Genomic DNA, 7,355 nt, shown 5'->3' with positions numbered 1-7,355 from the left:
ACAGATCTGGCCATCGGCATGGCTGGGAGTAGGAATGCTGGTGCTCAGGGTTGTTTAAGAAAACAAGCCATCCTGACCACTAGATGGCGCTGAGAGATAGCCTCCCTGTCCTGGCTAGTGGGGGGTCACATTGGGAACTTTGTGAGGGAAGACGGGTTATGTCATCTGGACTAACCCCCTTTCATAAAGAGGAGCTGGCAAAGAAGGTTTCCAATAGGATATGAGACCTGACACTCGTAAAATCCCTGAGCCTGAGCACAATGATCATGAGCACCACAGATGAAGGCTCGATTGATCAAAGCAGATAACACACCAATTGGTTTCACACTAAATCTTTGGGGGAAGGTGGGAGGAAGAGCCGAAATGGTTAGGTCTTCTCATTCTGTTCAGGTATTTTGCATCTTGCCATCTCTGTGAATTCTGGGGCACTTATTGGCATGCTCTTATAGCAACTGCTCAGCCTGGAAGGTGCCCTGCAGGGAAATGCATGTGTCTCTGAAGCAGAGGACTCCCAACTCCCAGCCATAGATAGCTCTCCACCCTACACTGCAAGCCTCTTCCAGTCAAGTGAAGCAGCCAGTCAGCAGAGGGGAGGTCAAGGGGCACAAAGAGGCCCTCCACAGTCCAGTTTGCCCAGACTGAGTCACCTGTTCCACCATGCTCTTCCTCCCCTACTTCCTGGTCCACAGTGGACACTCACCACGCATGTACTGAATGGATGAAAGCAGAACCCTAGCTCACCACACCTCTCCCATGGTCTGTCATCAGCTGAAGGGATAATAATAATGGCCAGCATCTGCTGAGTACTTACTATATGCCAGTATTCAGTTAAGTGCCAGAGCTGGAATTTGAACTCTGGAAGTAGAATCCCCCAGAGCCAACACAATGTCACCTTGAGAACTCAAATGTCTAGAGTTGCCACACACATACTGCAGAAAAGGGGCCAAGGTGCTACAACAGGCTCCCTGACTGGCCTGAGTTCCCCCGGCTTCTTAGAACCCCAGAGTCTCTTCCCACATGGGCTCCTTAGACTTCTGGAGAAATGCCACTTACGTGAAGGTCCCTGCCCAGTCCCTTCTACCCCCATGGAGAAATAAGACGGTTGGTTTAAAACCTTAATGTTGTAAGTTCTAAAATGATCTAGAATCCCACCTAGATGACTGGATTTACCCAGTTCTCATTCCCTGAGCTCTATCAGCTCCCAACTCAGCTTCCCTTTCCCCCTCCCTGCCACCTCCTCTTTTCCCTCTCCACCCTCATCCTACTGAGTCCCTCTCTGCCTGGCTCTCTCTCACTTGGTGAGCTCACAGCTGTGCTGGACAGATCCTTTTGCATTGATATGTGTTGTCATGACATCAGTTCTACCCTGCCTTCCCCTCTGGGGCTGTTGTTGCTGTCTGAGAAGATCACTGGAGTGTTGGAACATGGTGTATGACAAACCAATCAATTCCAGGCACCCTATTGGTCTAAGGATCATGAAAATACAGACCCCTGAGCTTGCTGATCTCAATGCTCAGGGCTTCGTTCCATGTTTTTAATCAGTGGCCCCAGGGCTTTTTCATATAAGGTCAGGTGGGGAATCGCTGCCTTCCTTCTCATTGGAGTCCTTCTTGACCAGGCCTCCCTTCCACCCATTGCTCTTTGTGAGCTTCCAAGTCCCTACTCTTTGGGCATCTTGCTAGTCCTTTATACCTCCATTCAGTAACACTTACTGGGTGCATATGCCAGATACTGGGGCAGACCCTATCTCCATCTTTCCAACTACCCTCTAAGGAAAGAATACTGATTCCTGTTTACAAATGAAGAACCTCTTTCTTCCCTGCTCTCTGCCCGGCTCTGTCTGGCTGTGTCTGGCTCTGGAGCCCACAGCTGGACTGGATAGATCATTTGCCATGCTCCCCACTGGGAAGACCCAGGATTCAACAACAGGCATGTCTGGTTTTGAAGTCTGTGCCCTGAGTTCATTGGTCACATTTGCCACACTTTGTTTCCTCACACAGTGCCTGAAAAATGGTAACTACTCCATAAATATTTGTTCTTGAGTAACTGAATGAATAAATGAAAGAAGAGTCCATGCCCAAAGTTAGGACACTCCCACCATCCAACATACACACACACACACACACACACACACACACACACACACACACACAATACAGAATTCTGCCTCTGGACTCTCATTTCCTTCCTATCCTGCATCTCTCTGCATGTCTGATCACTGCTCTCCTACCTGAATTGGGCAATGACCCTGAGCCTTTCTGATGCAGCCCCTGGTTGCTCTAGCTGCTCCCAGAGATTCAGCAGTAGAATCGCCTCCTGACTTCTTTGTAACCCAAGAGCTGCCAACCTCTGCCCCTGGCTCCTGAGGTAGAAGGTTGGACAAGGACCAGCCCCCAGGATCCTGGGACTCTGAGGTCCCCCCCGCCTTCTCCTCTCCCTCCCTTTTCCCCTTTAGTCTCCTACCAAAAACAACTGAGAACAAGGCCCTGAAGGCAGAAGACAGGGTGGTTGATTTGGGAGAGTTTCAGTGAAGCAGGTAGGGCTTCTTTGGAGTCCAGATCCCCACTCAGAGAAAACAAGTGGTGTTGAGAAGTGGGATCTCTAGAAAGCCCAGGACATGGGAAGATGAATTGTCAAACATTTTGCTAGTTCTCCTAGAGTTATTCCTTCTCTCAAACCATGTTTCTTATCTATTGAAATCTTGCAACAAAGAGAACTCCTTGAGATATCACCACCTCTTGACCTAGTACAGTAGATATTAGCAACCTGGGAGAGTATCTCATAAACATTATACCTCTAGCAAATATTTGTTCAAAGAATGAATAACAAAAGCTACCTTTTATACAGAATTTGCTACATGCCAGACACAATACTATCTCATTTAACCCTTCCAACAACCCTATGGGGCAAGAGATGTTATACCACTTTACCAATGAGGAATTAAGCACCCGCCGCAAGGCTACATCAGCACAGATGTGGTAAAGATGGGACTTAAACTGATGATGTCAAACCACATGGTGTGTCTGTATATACACCGATCTCCTCTAACCCCTGAAGTGGTTAGTTAGCATCGAAAGTATTCTAATCAGGAATCTGTAGTCTAGAGGGTGATTACATAAGCGCTTCAAATGGCATCAAAGCCTACACCAGTAGGCTGAATGTGCTTGAGGTATGCTAGAGGTTTCCGTAAGGAGTTAGCCAGAAAGAGGATATGGGCCCTCACATGAATAATGTGTAAAAACCAGACCAGGCCAACTCCCTGACTCCCTTGAAGCAAGTTGTAGAAATTTTTGTGCCTGCTTGCTGATGTCTGTATAATTGACAGAATTTTGGCCATTTTTACTATCCCACCTGTAAGAGGTTATAGAAGAGGAGATGAATGGTCTCCAGTCACCTCTCATCTCCAGGGGCCGTGAGTATAGGATCCTGTCAATTGCCAGAGGACCAAATTGGTTCAGACATGTTCACAGTGAGTGGCCACCAAGGCCTCATCCTCTTCTCAGAAAAGTAAGAGGAGATCCTCAGCTTCAATGGCCCAACTGAGCCTTCCACTCAGGGCACACGATGGCTTTCTTCCTCTGTCTGCTGTCAGGCCACTATAATAACAAACTAATATCAAACAGGAATGAGCTTTAAGTGTCATGAGTGCCGCTTCTGCATGGACCCGTAGAGGGATCTGGGGCCTTGGAGACTTTCAGGCAGGCTCCCACCAGCCTTCCTGTTCTCCTCTACTTCCCACTACAACACCAAATATGGTGCCCAAGATGGCTTTTCCTTACTTCAGTTTTGCAAATTCCCCTCTGCTGTAATGACTCTCTCATAATCCTGCCTTTTCCTCCCCAGTTTACAACAGGACGTCCTGAGGCAGGAAGCAAGGAAATGGTTTATCCAAGTTAATAGTTGGGCATCTAATAGAGTACCTGGAACAACCTAAAAGTCAGTTATCATGAATGAATGAACAAATGAATGGGAAGGAGGCGGGGGGGAGAGAAGAATATCAGCATCAGCTGATGTTACTGTCTGGATGTGATCAGTGGCCAGTTTGACTGTTAGTCTCAGATCCATGGAAGGCTACATAAAAGGTGACTTAAGACAGAAAGATTGTTGGGGCGCCTGGGTGGCTCAGTTGGTTAAGCGTCCGACTTTGGCTCAAGTCATGATCTCATAGTTCGTGAGTTCCAGCCCCACATCGGGCTCTCAGCTCTCAGATCTCCATTCTCAGGGAAGAGTTGGCTTCAGATCCTCTGTCTCCCTCTCTCTCTCTCTGCCTATCCCCCCTTCCCCCTCAAAAATAAACATTGAAAAAAAAAGACAGAACGATTGTGGGGAAAAGATAGTGTCTTGACATCTCAACCCTTAATTCCAGGGTTAAGTTAGGGGTAGGCCAGCCTGGAGGTTCATAGAAATTCATCTAGGGATGGGGTGGCATGGGGAGGGCTGCAGTTGAGGGTGACGGAGGAGCCAGGTTTCCCTCACTGAAGCTTTCACAGCTGCCTCTGCTGATTGGAGGCCAATGGGGGACGTGGAGGAGACACCAGAAGCCCAGCCAGGGTTTGGAGGGGAGGTGGACAGAATCTTCCTGGGCTGCCAGCATCGGGCGGCTGGAGCCAGGCAGAGGAGGTGACATCAGCCAAGACGGCTGGTGGGACAATCCCTAGCATTAGATGGGAAACTCTGCCCTGCCTGTGACTTTCCCTGCTAGTGTGGTTATTGATTACCTGAAGCCGCTGAGGAATACTAGGCTCTAGAATTGTGGGAGTCACCCTCTCCCTGGGACAGAGGAGGGGATGAAATTATTCTCTAGGCATCCATTCATTCTGGTATTAGGTAGGGACTAATAATAATAAATAGAAGAGCTATAAAACTCAGCTATAAAGGACATTGTTGGGACAATTGGGGAAATTTTAATATGGTCTGTATGGTAGATGATAGTATTGTATTAATAAGTTTCCTAAGTGTGATAATATTAGGAGAACATCCTTGTTCTTGGGAAGGTACATGTTGAAATATTCAGGGGTAAAAGGTCATGATGTGCACAACTCTCAAATGGTTTAGGGGAAAAATTATCTATTATAATATATGTAATATATAATATATTAGAAATATGAAATATATAATATATATAATATATAACTTAAATAGCACCAATATATAATGTAATATATTATAATATATATTATATATGTGTAAAGACAGAAAGTAAACATGGCAAAAAGTATATGGGTGTTTGATGCACTATTTTTTGCAACTTCTGTCAGTTTGAAATTTTCAAAATAAAAGCTGGGGGGAAAGTTTGAGGGAAGGATAGCTATCACTTATGGAACAATGATTGTATTCCAAAATTTATGTAACTCTATTATCTGATTTAATCCTCAAACCAACTCCAGAAAGAGAGATCATGCATATTAGAGAAAAGGAAACCGAGTCCCAGAGAGGCTAAGGAACTTGCTCAAGTTTACAGAGCTGGTATTGAAACAGAGCCCAAAGGAAAGAAGAGGTCACAGGGAGGAGTGTGGTTGGGATACCAAAGGCTAACACTTTCTTGAACCTTCCTGTGTGCTAGCAGTGTTTTAAAATCATCCATGCATATGAACTCATTTAATCCTCCCTTTTTAAAAGCTTTGTAGTTCGTGATAAATCACTTGACTGGTGTGGTGGGAGGGAACAAAGGGGCACTCAAAACACACTGAAAGAAGTATAGGTTGATGGTGCAGCCTCCTTTGAGGGTGATTTGGTTGCATCTAATGAAATTTAAAATTCATATTTGTGTGTAGAGCCAGCAATTCCACTTCTAAATATTAAACCATAAAGATAGTCATAAATGTGGACCAAGAAGTATGCACATAGATATTCACTGTAGCAAAGCATTTCCAAAGATTGGAAACATCCTAAATATCCATCATTAGGAACACTAGGGGACCCCTAAAAAAATAAAGCATCTCTAAGTGTGCTGATGAGTCAACAAGAGTCAACAAATGGTAATGTCAAGAGGGAAAAAAAGCAAGGGTTGTTCCCTTAGTGTTGAAAGGGGATATGAATACATATATATGAACATATATATAGTTGACCCTTGAACAATGCCAGGATTAGGAGCACCAACCTCTATGCAGTAAAAAATCTGAGTATAGGGTTGCCTATACTGGCTTGGCTCAGTTGGTAGAGTGTCCGTCCGACTCTTGGTTTCAGCTCAGATCATGATCTCACAGTTCATGAGTTCAAGCCCCCCACAGGACTCTGTGCTGACTCTGCAGAGCCTGCTTAGGATTCTGTCTCTCCCTCTCTCTCTGCCCCTCCCCTGCTCGCTCACACACATTCTCTTTCTCTTCCTCTCAAAATAAATGAATAAACTTAAAAAATTAAAAAGAAAATCTGAGTATAACTTTTGACTCCCCAAAAACTTAATTAGTAGCCCACTGTTGACTGGAAACCTTACTGATAACAAAAACAGTTGATTAACACATAGTTTGTACATTATATGTATTAAATACCATATTCTTCCAATAATACTATTTTTTTTTTTTTTTGGTATTTCTAGGCATGTGGCTCATCTGCAAGTTTTTTGAAATTGTTGCAAATCTCCAAAAAACATTTGCAATATATTTATTGAATAAGATCCATGTATAAGTGGACCTGTGCAGTTCGTATCAATGCTGTTCAAGGGTCAACTGTATATATACACAAACATATGAATGCATATGTATTTATGAATGCTTTATAGATAAAATATCTTGAAAGGAAATTCTGTGTTTGGGGAGGAGTGATCTGGGGGACAGGGCAGGGTGGGAGGTAGACATTTTTCATTGTTAGCCCTTTTATATTATTTGAAATCTAATGTTCATGAAGGTGAATGAAAGCATGAATGAACCAATGAATCATCCTTAACAAACTCCAGAAGACTTGCTTTTGAGCTTCCTTAGGCATCTTCCTGAGGGTTGAAGGGATAGCAGAGGCCCGTGTCCCACAGTCTGGGGTTGACCTATCTCAATCCCCAGGAGCTATGAATCCATTTGCAAGTTCAGCCCTGGAGTCCCATTGGCCCAGTTGAACTTTTGCCCTTGGCCTCCTAAACTACTACTACTGGGACCAGCTTTCTACAGTATCTGGGCTTTCAAAGTTGTGCAGGAGAATTGCCTGGGGAAGTTGTTAGCTGGGTAATCTGACAGCCTCACCGCCAGAGATTCAAATTCAAACTTGGGGTGGAGCCAGAGGATCCTTCATCAAGGCCCGGAGTGAGTTTTCCAAGCCCCTTTGCAGAAGTGGGTCCTGGTGGTGATTGTCTCGGTTCAGGCCTGGACAGAGAGCCTGCAGGACTGGCCAAGAAAGCCGTTTGAAACGTGGCTCCTTTCCTCCTATAG

The sequence above is a fragment of the Panthera uncia genome, assembly GCF_023721935.1.
Source record: "Panthera uncia isolate 11264 chromosome B3 unlocalized genomic scaffold, Puncia_PCG_1.0 HiC_scaffold_1, whole genome shotgun sequence".
In the NCBI taxonomy this organism is placed as follows: domain Eukaryota; kingdom Metazoa; phylum Chordata; class Mammalia; order Carnivora; family Felidae; genus Panthera; species Panthera uncia.
This window is presented reverse-complemented; position numbering follows the sequence as displayed.